This window comes from Taudactylus pleione, unplaced genomic scaffold, assembly GCF_031769625.1.
Source record: "Taudactylus pleione unplaced genomic scaffold, aTauple2 ptg000041l, whole genome shotgun sequence".
Classification (NCBI taxonomy): Eukaryota; Metazoa; Chordata; class Amphibia; order Anura; family Myobatrachidae; genus Taudactylus; species Taudactylus pleione.
The window spans coordinates 38,041,738-38,056,148 of NW_028284443.1; the positions used below are offsets into that span (position 1 = coordinate 38,041,738).

Here is a 14,411-nt window from a genome sequence, read left to right on the forward strand (position 1 = left end):
TCATATATCTGTCCAATCTGGCTGGTTGGAATAAAAACCTGGTAATGTATGGGAGCAAATGACAATCGTCCATTAGCTCACAAACACGGGAAAATAGCCAAAAATGGTTGTTCTGACAAATTGGTTAAAACACATGGATTTAACCAATTTGAACAATTTTTTTTGTCATTTTTTCAGTGTTTAATACCATATGATCGGCTGTCATTTGTTCCTATACATTACCAGGTTTTCATTCCAACCAGCCAGATTGGACAGATATCTGACAGAAAATTGTATAGTGGATGCCCAGCTTTAATGTCATGTGTGAAATATGTCAGTTAGGAGCTCATTGGTTGGTACTTTATCACTCTCCACTTTATCTATCTCAACCTTTGATGCGTCTCTCCCCGGGTTACATGCATGTGCTGCCTTTTCCTGTGTAAATGTCTCATGGTCAAGTTCTGTGCTAAGCAATTAAGGGACTTTTTCATAAATGCAATTAATGTTTTTTTTGCCACAAGTTGCATTTCATTTAATGGGCATGTGCGAATTATTGCAGTGCATGGGCCAAATGTAATAGGGTGAGAGTTTAGAAAATGTGAGAGTAAACTCACACTTTTTAAACTCGGCCAATTTAATCAAACTTGCATGTTTTTCAGACTCAAAAAAACACAGACGATTTAAACTTTCGTCCAGATGTTTTCCCATCTTGAAAATACATCTCGACCAATGTAATAGTGTGACGGTTTACTGCTAAACTCTCACATTTTCTAAACTCTCACCCTATTACGTTTGGCCCCATGTTTTTTTCAATCATATGACTAATGTGCAACTATATACATCTAGACGGCTGACACCTGGGCTGGAATGGGCATGCAGATGCTGCCAACTTGCCAAGTACAGTAAGGACATGTACAGTAGTCACGAATTGTGACTAAAATGGCCAGTGAATAGTAGTTAACATATGTGTTGTGGGTGATCCGACCCTGGTGTAAGTGTAAGATTGATGATGATGTGAATTGTAAATTAATTGACAGTGTGGAAGATTTATATTCGTATCAATGCTGTCTGTGGGGTTGGGATAATTTTCCACTTTAAATGTCTTGATAGTCTCACAGGTAAGACATGCATATGGGATGTGTATATAAATAAGAAAAAGTTCATAGAGGCTGGGCAAACAAAAGATGAAAGAACACAGCTCACATATACTAGTATCAGCTCACACTGAGTGTGAAATTGATGATGATGATATCTACATGTGATACGTCCATACATCAGGACATATCCCACAAGAGCCCCAGCACTCAACCCCCTCCGTTAGTAGACCATCCCCCTATCCATCTTACCAACTCTTATATCCTTCTCCCCTGTATCTGGAGAGGAAGTCATGGCCCTCATCCTGTCCTTTCCCCTCCCCCCTTGACCCTATTCCTTCCCGCCTTCTCCGCTACCTCTCTCCTTCCTGTTCCCATCTTGCCCACCTCAATCTCCCCCTCATCAGGCACTGTCCCTCCTGCATTCAAACATGTCCTTGTCTTCCACAGTCTTAAAAAACCTACCCTTGATCCTAACACTTTCCAATTACCAACCCATCTCTCTCGCTTTTGTCTCCAAACTTTTAGAGTGTATTGTTAACAACTACCTTACCGCCTTTCTTTCCTCCTACTTCCTCCTTGACCCATTTCAGTCTGGCTTCCATGCTCTCCACTCCACTGAAACTGCCCTCACAAAAGTCAGCAATGATTTCCTTGCTGCCAAATCCAAGGGCCATTACTCTCTGCTCATTCTCCTTGACCTGTCTGCTGCTTTGACACTGTGGACCACCCTCTCCTCCTGCAAATCCTTCACTCCCTTGGTATACATAACACTGTCTTCTCCTGGCTGTCCTTCTACCTCTCTGACTGATTCTTCTCTGTTTCCTCTCATGACCCCCTCAACTTCCACTAACAATAGGTGTTCCCCAAGGTTTTGTTCTTAGACCGCTCCTACTCTCCCTCTATACGTCCTCTTTAGGTGAACTCATGAGCTCTTTTGACCTCCAATATAATCTCTATGCTGATGATACTCAGATCTACCTTTCCTCCCCTGACCTCTCCCCCTCTCTACTCACTTGTATCTCCAACTGTCCCTCTGTTATCTCTTCCTGGATGTCCCAGCGCTTTCTTAAACTTAACATGTCTACACATTTGCTGACCGGCCGTTGGTGCCGATGAATGATATATCAGGTGGGCGGTACACATTGAACAATCCAGTGACCGACTGCCCGATATGTTGTTTACCGGCACCATTGACCTTGCCGGCATCGGCAACTGGGTTGCTCTGTCGTACGTGCATGCATGGATGACGGAACAACCCCCATGTCAGCCAGCGGGGGTTTGCGCATAGTGGGTGCACACTAGACAATGTACCCGATATCATTCTGATCCGCGGGATCGGACGACATTGTCTAGTGTGTACCCGGCATAAGACTAAACTGATCATCTTCCCACCCTTCCGCATTACCTCACCTCCCACAATTTCATTATCAAGTGGCACAACTTTCTCTAGCCCCAAAGTGTGCAGTCTTGGAGTTATCCTGGACTCCTTCCTCTCCTCCAAACCACACATTCAGCACCTCTCGTAGTTCTGCTGTTTCCAGCTCAAAAATATTTCCAAGATCAGATCCTTTCTCACCCTGTGTGCTACTAAAACCCTCATCCACTCATTGGTCATCTCCAGATTGGGCTACTGTAACCTCCTATCTGGCCTCCCTGTCTCCCACCTCTCTCCTCACCAGTCTGTCCTCAATGCTGCTGCCCAGCTCATCTTCCTCTCCAAACGTTCTACATTTGCCTCCACTGGCTCCCCTTCAGAATCCAATTCAAGGTTCTAAAGCTGGGAACGCACTAGATGATAACCGTAATAACGGACCACATTTCACATAAAATAATGGTGCCGGAAAGTACAACAAAGCCCCCCTCTTCTCGTGGTCACACCACTATCCCTCTGAAGCCGCTCCACAATCCCTGGCCACACATAGACCCTACTGGAGAGCTCTATGCAGCTGGAGATAGAAGACAGTAGACAGCCGGGACGTACAAGAGGATCAGCAGAGAGTGGGACAGACATCAGGGATCAGAGCAGGACAGGATGAAGAGGAGTCGTCCGTGCAGGCTGTGACGCACAGCAGTCACCGCAGGCGACACTCAGCACATACACTCCCGTGCATGATATGCACACTGCAATACTATAGGCACGAATCTCCGTTGGAGCTGATGAGGATCTGCTTTCTCCCTCACTGCAAAATCTAGTAGCTAGGCAGCAAAATCTGGTAGCCATGGCGACCTGGCCCTCGGGATTTGTCGAACCCCGGTCTAGTGTTTACCCATGATATGCATGCTCCCACGGGGCGCTAGCATCATGGCTCATCGCCCCTATAGCAGGGACGACAGGGATGTTGCTAATGACGTACCCGCCCCTATCGGACCCGGCATCAGCAAGTGTGTATATACTTGCCACATGCCGGGTCCCTTCGCTGGTGATGTCGTGCTGGGTACACATCGCTGAGTGAGTACCCAGCTGTACACTAACTTACAAAGCCCTCACCCAATCCTCTCCCATTTACATCTCTGAACTCATCTCCCTTCACACTTCTGCCCACCCACTTCGCTCAACAAATGCATGCCGCCTATCATGCCAAATTTACTTCCTCCCACTCCCGCCTCCACGATCCTGCTCTCTAACTCTGAAACTCTCTCCCTCTCCGACTCTCCACAAATCTTCACATGGGCTCTCAAGACCCACTACTTCATCAAAGCCTTCCAGCTCTTATCCTAACCCGCTGCTACATGCTCCTTTCTCCCTGTCTACCCCAATTGTGTCACGCCTGTTTGTCTGCCCCTCCCCTTTAGAATGTAAGCTCTCACGGACAGGGCCCTCTTCCCCCATGTGCTTCTCCTACTTATACTTTTATCTACTCCTGAATCCCACAAGGGCACCTAATACTTGGTTGCTTATGCCCTGTTGCTAATTTGAGTGTTATGATCGCTAATGCAGCATTGTGTATAAACCATGTATTATACTGTAAGTCACTGGTTTCTTATTCACTTATTTGTTTATGTACTCTGTAAGGCGCTGCTGAACACTAGTGGCGCCATATAAATAAAGTATAATAATGTGATTGGTTTCGGAGTGAGAAAACACTAAAACTTCTGCAACTGTTTGAAAAGTGATTTTACACTGTAGTGCACATTCCTTTTACGCAGACAGTGGCCCTGATTCAGAGCCGGACACTCTTTCAGAGTGCTCGCTCTGAATCAGGGCAATATTTTTTATTTTTCAGAGCTGGCCGCTCGCTAAGCTGTGGGTGACCACCCACAGCTTTTGCGAGTGGCCAGGTGATGATCGCGACCATCGGGCTTGCGACGAGACCCTTGTAGTAGGGTCTAGTCCATCGCACGCCCCAGTGAGCTTTCGGCTCTAATAGAGCTGGAAGCTCACTACTGAGGCCGCCTCCAAACGGCAGGCGTTCCTTCGGGAACGCCTCTGTTTGGCCAGCCACCCCCCTGCCCGCCTCCAAAACGGGGCAAGCTGTCAAATCAAAATGGACAGCCGCCCTGTTTTGGTGCGAGACCCGTAGCGACGGAGCGCCTGTTGCTGCCCGGGTCTCGCGCATGCCGGAGCTGGCTCCGGCATGCGAGCGCTGTGCGCTCGCGAGCGGGTCTGAATCAGGCCCAGTGCTTCATACTTTGTTGGTGAAGGAAAACTTGTTCATATATATTTTAGTAGTAAAAAAATTAATTTTATTTTAAATTAAAAACTACTAATTGCATCAGCTTTACTTTGCATTTTACATGATCCAAGCCACTTGGGCGCTTATAATGTGCACTGTCTGGCCATTAATTGTAATGTACTCCATCACTTCTATTCAGACGGAACCAGTTCCGCCTCCTCAGATCCACCTTAGCCCGGCGCCGCAGGGAGACTCCATTTGCTGAGCGCCTGCTGAGATTTTGTTACCAGCGGGCGCCCGGCTCCCTCCCCTCAGCGTCAGTCAGAGGCTGGAGCTCACTCTTGAGCTTCGGCTTCCCCCACGGGCACTATGGGAGAGACGTCATGACGTCTCTCCCATAGTTCAGTGGAGCAGCCAAGCAGACCGGATGGCAGAGATCCAATGGGTCTCCACCATCGAATGTACAGAGGGCCTGATTCAGAGGCGCTCGCACTGAATCAGGGAGGCCGCTTTTTTTTTTACTTGGCCTCCTGGCCGTTCGCTAAGCTGTGGGTGACCACCCACAGCTTTTGCGAGCAGCCAGGTGATGGTCGCGACCATCGGGCTTGCGAATAGACCCTTGCGGTAGGGTCTCGTTCCCGCAAGCCCCAATGAGCTTCCTGCTCTAATAGAGCAGGAAGCTCACTCAGTAGGGCCGCCCACAAATGGCAGGCGTTCCTTCAGGAACGCCTCCGTTTGTCCACCCACTCCCCGCTTACAAAACAGGGCGAGCTGTCGATCAACAATGACAGCCGCCCCATTTGTAGCGATCCCCGGAGCTAATGAACACGTACCCTAGCAACAGGACACATACCCTAGCTCTGCTCTCTGATGCGACCCGCAAAGCCCCACCACCACCTCTGATTGGCCCTTTTTCCAGTAATTGATAGAGCAGGGGTGACCATCAGTCAGGTGAAACTATAGATGGTTTCCCCTGGCGATGGTTTCATACCTTTGAAGTTAACCACCAATGGTATCATCGAAGGTTAAGCCACCAATGGTCATCCTTAATGTGTTCCCTTTGTTTACTGGGATTACGACTTCAGTCATACTCCAGGTGCATCATACCCGGGTACGTCAATGGGAGAAGCTGCAGCTTCAGATGTGCGTTTTTGTCCAACTGTGAATAGGTCACAAAATTGCAAACTTTTTATGGACGCATATTGTGATTCCTTATGTGAGGACTTCAGTGTCATTATTCAGGGGGCATTAACAGTTGTACAATATCTTCTCTCTTTCAGATGCTATTTGCAATGTAAGAAAGGAATGGGAATCTGCAGATATAAATCTATAATACCTTACACTTATTATTTCTACTTCCTCCATAGGGGACACAGTATAGGTTGGTGGGATGGAGTCTGGCACCACACTTAACTTTGTTCATCACAGCCCAGGCTCCCCGTATACCCCGGCCCCAGCCACAGGCACTTCAGTTTTAGTGTTGGTGACTGCTTCATGCGGCATATTGTGGAAATTGTACAGACAGCTTTAAAGTTTTTACTGTATTTAATTTTACTGAGTAAGCAGCTCTAGGCATCCTAGAGGATGCCCGTGTTGCTGCTCTATCACCCCAGCATCGGTGACTGCAGTGCTGGCGACTGGGTTAGCGTCTACGGCCAGAGCTCCAGACTCAGCAGGGAGCCAGAAGCCGTGGCTGGTGCAGCAGGGGACAGGTAAGGGGGCTCCCTGCTTTTCACCACCTGTCAGGGAGACACCTGCGGTGCTGGCAGTGGGGACCTACGTCCTTTCCGCTTCCTTACTAGACCACCAGGGCAGCTGGGTATGGGTTGCTGAGATGTAGGCGACCATATTGCCTTTGGGTCCATGACAGAAGGGGGAGGTAAGCTCTCCATGTTAGCTCCTCCCCCGCCCCTGGGTGCTGTCCCTTAAGAGGCATTCCATTCCAGGGCTACTCCTACTCTGTCCCCTCCTTCAGTGACGCTGGGCAGCTGTTTTCAGAAGTGCCTGCTATGCACTAGTTGGTCTCCAGAGACTGCAGGTTCCTGGTCTCCCTCGTACTCAGCGGTCAGGTTATACTATACAGCTCCTTCCTCCCCTATTGGGGCTGGATTATTGAGCATTTGTTGCCTTTTGTTTTTTGCATCGAATGTTCTGTGTGTATGACTATATTGTGCACTTTGTATAGTCTCAAGTCTCTGCATAGCCCCACTTATTTGTCTATTTGTGGTGCATTTACATTGATTGCTCAAGCCCTTATTTGCACATTACAGTTCCTTTCTCTAGTGTGTGGGGACTTCTTTGGAATTCTATACTACAGTATGTCTTCTAGGGGAAAAGCTGCAGAATTGTAGGACTTGTGCTGCTGTGTTTTCTTCACAGGTCTCGGACCACGATGGTCTCTGTGTTCGCTGTTTTACAACCTCTCAGCAGGAGGCTCCTTCAGCTTTATCTGTTAGTCAGGAGCCTGCTTGGGCTTCCTCGCTATCCCAGGTAATGTTGCAGGTGGTAGATAGGTTTGCATCCCCTGGGTCCGCTCTTTCGGGTGTCTCTTCAGGAGCGGCCCATATCTCCAATGTGATGCCGTCCCCTTTGCTGCCTCCTGCTATAGAGCCTCCTTGGATGCAGTCTTTTACGCAGTAAGTACAGAGTTTAGTGCATGTGTCTGAATCTTTCAAACAAATGATGGACAAGGACCGCACTTCTAAGCGTAAGACCTCTAGAAGGGACAGCGCTACATCCTTGTCTCATTTTGAGTCAGTCTCTGAGGTTTCTTCTGATCAAGAGGAAACCAGTTCTATAGCCTCTGAGGTTGAGTCCTCTTCTATTCTGGAGGATTCTCAACCTCAAGTAGATGTACTTTTTTTGATTAAGGCGGTTAAATCGGTACTGTTAATCAAGGACGCTGAGCCAGCCCCTTTGTCCAACGCTCCAGTATTTAAGCATCAAAAGGAGGTAGTTTCAGAGTTTACTTCCTGTGCGCAGCTTGTGGACCTTTTGGCGGAGGAATGGTCCCACCCTAATAGGCGCTTCCATGTTTCTAAGTGCATTACTTTTATCCTCCGCCTGCTGCCGATCGAGCTAAATGGGAGTCTCCTCCTCCGATTGACGGGAGCACCCTCTGGCTAAGTTTTTTCCACAGGTCTTCCTTTGGATCAAGAAAAAGCAGGAGCTCTGAGTGAGTCTATTCGCTCTCTTCTGGCCTCCAAAGTCATAGTTCCGGTTCCTATGTCTTAGCGGGGCATGGGCTTCTATTCCAACCTCTTTCTTCTGGCCGATTTTCAACCTAAAGTCACTCAACAGATGCTTGAGAATTCCCAAGTTTCGCATGGAATTGCTTTGCTCCATCATACTAGCTATGGAGCCAGGGGACTTCATGGTCTCCTTAGCCATCCAGGATGCCTATTTGCATGTTCCCATCTGTCTCAATCATCAGAGATTCCTCAGGTTTGCGTTCCAGGAGGATCATTTCTAATTTAAGCTTTGCCATTTGGACTTTCTACGGCTCCTCGTGTTTTCACGAAGGTCACGGCAGCTCATCTTCGGAGCAGATGTCCTTATCTGGACAACTTGATTCTCCTGGCTCAGTCTCAGGAGGTTCGCAGGGAGCACGTTCTGGTCATGGTGGATCTTCTCTAGGCTCACAGTTGGGTCATCAATTGGAAGAAATCCTCTCAGGAAATGGTGCATTTGGGGGCCTTGCTGGACTCCAGGGTTCAGCGGGTGTTCCTCCCGGCAGACAAGGTTCGGGACTTACAGTCCAAGATTTGGTTGTTTCTGCATCACTGCCGGGTGTCAATTCTCTCTTGCATGCAGATTCTGGGCTCTCTGGTCTCCACCTTCGACATGGTGGAGTATGCCCAGTTTCATTCTCGGCCTCTCTAGTTGAAGATTTTAGCCTGGTGAAACAAAAGCCATCTACAGCTCAGGTGTCAGATGAATCTTCTCTCTCAGGAAGTGTGTCACTCCCTCTTCTGGTGGCTCCAGTTGATGTCCCTTTTGGGTTCAGGACTGGGTCCTCCTCACCACTGATGCAAGTCTTTGGGGGTGGGGGGGCAGTATCCTATAAGCAGACCTTTCAGGGTCAGTGGTCGGCTCAGGAGAGCCAATTGCCGATCAACATTCTGCAACTCCTAGCGGTTTACAAGGCTCTGTGTCGGGCTTTGCCTCTTCTTCGGAGACTCCCTGTCCAGGTACAGTCCAACAACGCGACGGCTGTCGCCTACACAAACTATCAAGGTGGCACTCACAGTCACGCCGTCATGAGGAAAGTCAGTCGCATTCTCCTGTGGACAGAAAGGCATCTTCCGTCCCTGTCACAATTTACATTCCCGAAGAGCAAAATTGGGAAGCGGACTTCCTAAGCCGTCAGGATGATGTTCATTTGGGCGAATTGGCTCTACATTTTGAAATTCCTCGACTTGACACAATCACCAGGTTCCGAGGTACTACTCTCGCACCAGAGATATGGCGGCCTTTCTGGTGGATGCTCTGGCGGTTCAGTGTGCCTTCCTGCTCCTGTACATCTTCCCTCTAATCTCTCTGATTCCCTGGGTCCTCCGCAAATAGAAGTTGGAGAGCGGCACGATGATCCTGGTGGCTCCTGATTGGCGGCGAAGGGCATGGTATGCAAATCTTCAGGCTCTCCGTCGACGCTCCTCTGCGTCTTGCACTGCAGCCAGATCTTTCTCAGGGCCCATGCTTTCATCCGGATCTGGTCCATCTCGCTTTAACGGGGTGGCTCTTGAAACATCCGTCTTGAGAGCTAAGGGGTTCTCCAAATCAGTCAGTGCATGTTGCGGCCCATTCTTTTCTCAGATTGCGCTGTTGCCTGATGTTCGGACCTTTCTTCAGCGTGTCCTCAATGAACAACCTCCATTTTTACTGCCGGTGGCTCCTTGGAATTTGTCTCTGTTTCTTAGGGCCCTTCACTTTTCGCTTTTTGATCATTTGGGCACGGTGGACATTAGTTGGCTTACTTGGAAGATTGTCTTCGTTCTTGCCATAACCTCTGCTCGGCAGGTGTCGGACTTGAGCGCAATGTCCTGTCACTCTCCGTTTCCAATCTTTCACCAGGACAGAGCGGTCCTTCGAACGTGACTAGGCTACCTTCCTAAACTTGTTTCCAGGTTTCACATCAATCAAGAGATTGTGGTTCCTGCTTTCCAGATTCCGGATTCTTCTCCAGAGGAGGCCTCCTTGGATGTTGTGCGGGGTCTCTGGATTTATATGGATAGGACAAAGGATTTGCGTAAGACAGATGCTTTCTTTGTCCTGTATGACCTTCGCAAACAGGGCTGGCTGAAAACTAAGCAGTCGCTGGCCAGATTGATCTGTTTGACTATTCGCCACACTTATGCTGCGGCGGACCTTCCTGCACCGTCTCCTTTTCACATTTCCTGTGTGTTTGAACCTGAGTACGTGTTGGTCTTCCTTCTTCTCCTTCTCGAATTAGGCTTGTTAACTTAACTGAAGTGGCTGCGGGCGGGGTATAGGGGGAGGGGGAAGCCTGGGCTGTGATGAACAAAGTTAACTGTTTGGTGCCCAGACTCCATTCCCACCAACCTATACATAGCGTAGAGCGTGTGTCCCCTATGGAATCGAAGAAAAGGATTTAACAGTTAAGCACATTGATCTCTTTTTTTGGCATCAGTTTACCAACAAGGAAGCATTGTGATCATTAATAAATGTACTCCAATGTTACATAATTTCTATTGTAATTAATGTTTGTAAATTAATGCTTGCAACACTTCATCTCGTTGCTGAGAAGTTGCAAAGGCAAACTAAACTCTGATGCATGAAAAGGGGGATAATTGCAAACATAAAATTCCATTGTAAGTCATTAGTTAGACCCCATCTTAAATTTGTTGTGCACTTTGATTTAGAATTTTAACTTGTTACATCAATTGATATCACAAGTTCAAACTTCAATTGAAATAACAAGTTCAAAGTCTAAATCACAATGCCACAGCGCCAGATGTCCCATTCAGAGATCAGCTATATAGCAGACATTTTATGAGATTACAGTTCATTATTCTAGGGTGCTTTGCAGACAGTCTTATACTAAATCTGTGAGCTGCATTAACCTTATAATAAGGAATACAATAATATGAAATATATTCTATGGATGGCATTAACCAAGTACTGAGTGGATATAATCAATGGTATAAATAACAGTGAATTATTAATTAACTCAACAGAAGAAACAAGTCTAAACATTTGCTTATATTACTGAAAAAAAACAAAAACTGTATTACCAGATGTTCTGCTGAGAGATTAATTTTGTAGATACCTAGTTATCGAGGCTATTTCTGACTATTTCAGACTGCGGGTGGGATGTACTAAGGGCAAAATGTGCTAAAAACTCAGAAAACTGCTGTTATCGGGGGGTTTGCTGCATTCCCCATATGTATCAGGCTCTAGAAGACAAACCTTTCCAGTGCTTATACCCGATTGGCAATGCCCCCCCCCCTGCACACATTGCTTGCACATACGCAGGCTGACAGAGATATATGCCCAGTAGGACTCCTGGGTCATAAACCCGGAAGTCCTCACAACACAAGCGACAGCTCTTATTGGAAGAGCTGCACTTTGCATTTATAGTCACAATTATCCATGCATATGGGGCCAAATGTAATATGGTGAGAGTTTATAAAATGTTTAGCAGTAAACTCTCACACTATTAAATTTATCGAGTTGTATTTTCAAAACGGGAAAACATCTGGATGAGAGTTTAAATCATGAGAGTTTTTTTGAGTCTGAAAAACATACGAGTTTGCCTGTTCTTGGACTCTATTACATTGGCCGAGTTTAACTCTCGCATTTTCCAAACTCTCACCCTATTACATTTGGCCCATGGTGTTAAAAAAATTGTGTTAAGTGGCGGAATATATCGCATGCAATATGTTACACATGATGCATCGTGCCCTGTATGTCCTTATAAGGAGAAATGTTCATTAACCTAAACATAAAATCATTCAGCCACAAGAAAATGCAGTCTGTCATTTATAATACTGTACTCCAAATGAATATCTTTAAGGAAAGAATTAAGGTGTGTATCCACTACACGCAGGGCCGATTCTACCATTACGCATGGTACCATATGGGCCGCGGGCAGACTGTGTCTCTATGACACAGCTGCACCACGTGTTTAGCGCTGACCGGACGGAGTTACACAGTGCCAAACACACAGCCGCCGGCAGCTGTCTGTTTGTTGTAATTAGCAGCCAATGAAAGTCTGTCAGACTCTCATCGGCTGCTGCGCCCACTGCCGGAGCCATCTTCCGGCTCCCGCAGTGGGTAATGGGAGAGACGTCATGACGTCTCTCTCATAATGCAAAGTAGCCCGGGAGGATGGACGGAGGAGCTGATAGCGGCGGCTGGAGCAGGAGCGGGGTTTCAGGCAAATGTTTTTTTTTATTTTTATTATGTGTCTCTCTACTGGGGGGGGCTACTACTGGGGGCACTACAAGGGGGGGCTACTACTGGGAGCACTACAAGGGGGGGGACCTCCACTGGGGGCACAACAATGGGGGGACTACTACTAGGGGCACTACAAGGGGGGAGACTACTACTGGGGGCACTATATAAAGGGCAATATTGGGGGTACTGCATAGGGAGGGGAACTACAACTGGGGCCACTGTTTAAAGGGCACTGCATAAGGGGTACCACTATTGGGGGCACTGCATGGGGGGACTACTACTGGGGGCACTGCATTGGGGGGGAAGTACTACTGGGGCACTATATAAGGGTCTTACTACTGGGGGCACAAGGGGCACTGCACGGGGGGGACTACTACTGGGGGCACTATATAAGGGGCACTGCATAGGGGGTACCACTACCGGGGGCACTTCATCGGGAGTACCACTACTGGGTGCATTGCGCAGGGAGGACCACTACTGGGGGCACAAGGGGCACTGCACAGGGGGGACCACTACTGGGGGCACTATATAAGGGGAACTGCATAGGGGGGCTACTACTGGGGGCACTATATAAGGGGCTTACTACTGGGGGCACAAAGGGCACTGTACAGGGGGGACCACTACCGGGTGCACTGTAAAAGTGGCACTGCATAGGGGGGCGCCAAAAAATATACTCGCTTACCAAAAAATTTGGGCTAGGGCCGGCCCTGACTACACAAGAGTGGAACGACTGTTCGATTACAACATTTAATGGATTCAGTATGATTTACCGCCGGCGGTTGAAATCCCGACAGTGGCATCCCGGCAGCAGTGAAAATCCCGATCGTCGAGAGGTAAGTATTGACTAACCTATTCTCCCCCCTAACCCTAACCTTCCCTCCAAGTGCCTAACCCTAACCCACCCTCTAAGTGCCTATCCCTAACCCTCCCTTCCCCTAGCCTAAACCAAACCTCCCGGGGGGTGCCTAAACCTAACCACCACCCCCCTGCGGCTATCCACGCCCGGCTTACCTTCCATCGGTAAGCCGGGTGTTGGGCTCCCGGCGTAGGTAAAATGACAGGCGTCGGGATTTCGACGCCTGTCATTTAGCCCTTGCCTGGATTAGACAGTCGGGAAGCTGACAGTTGGGATTCCGTCCATCGGCTCCCCGACTGCTTCCCCATTGTAATCGTGCAATCGTTTATTATACTGTGCAGTGGATATTGTGCCCACACTGAACGATATGTCATTCAGTGCAGGCACCCTCCCTCATCCCCGAACATGTCGACAGGTTGGCCTGCATGTTCAGGCGATGACAAATGCTGATAACAATCAGCGGGAATGCGCATCGCTGGACGTTTTCATAATTTTACTGCACAGTTAATGAACGATTAATGAGCGATAGACCGATTACGATGTCGTAATCATTCAATCGCTCATTTTTCTCGTCTAGTGGATACACGCCTTTACCCACAGCGATGTATGGGATAAATGATGTTACAACTGGTGAAGAAATAAAGAACCATGTTATATTAGCCACATTATTTCCCTAATATTGAATTAATCATTAGTCTGCTATCTATAAGATATAACACTAGTTATAGAAGATATAAAACTATATAGTCACAATGCCTGTCTTTCATTTATAGGATAACAATCCAATATACATGAACTATAGTTATAGCCTCTGTACTAATGTTTTAATTCTCATTATTTAACTTTTCTACACTTCCTTTTTATGATGTTTTATTATGTTTTTAATATATTGTTTCTGTTTCAATTGGAGAAAAATTTTAATATTATGAAATAAAGGCTATTAAGTTTTATATTAGCAAATTATCAATGTCGCACGCAATCCGGATGCAATACAGATGGTCATGTAGATGGTCTGAAAACTCCTACAACGAATGCTGCTGAATGGGTTTGTGCAGGCGGGACAGAGGATGGACAGGTCCCACACCCCTTTTAAGGTGCCCGATTCTACCTCGGATGCCTGTGGAGAGCTGTCGGCGGGGAGCAGGGGGCTGCTTGATAGATTGTGCAGGTGGGACAGTGGATGGCCAGGTCCCACACTCACTCCAAACAAGTGCCCGGTCAGCGCGTCTCTTAATGTGGTAAGCCGCGAGGCTGCTGGCAGTGTCCGTGAGCTACCAAGATTGCGGCCGCGAGCTACCGGTGGCTCGCGAGTGACAGGTTGGCGACCACGGGTCTAGGGCATGCTTAGTTACTATTCAAAGTAATCATTCACATCAGTCTCTGACCCGTTGGTGTTTACAGTTTAAGGGGCATATTTCTTTAAATAATTTTGTGGAAAATCCCCTG

The 14,411-nt window shown here is 47.7% G+C and overlaps 1 protein-coding gene across 2 annotated transcripts in view; it reads left to right on the plus strand.

The window, feature by feature from the left end:
* Positions 1–14,411, plus strand: part of LOC148538105 (betaine-homocysteine S-methyltransferase-like) — a 32,239-nt gene that overhangs the window by 3,602 nt on the left and 14,226 nt on the right. The gene's annotated exons all lie outside the window — the stretch shown is intronic.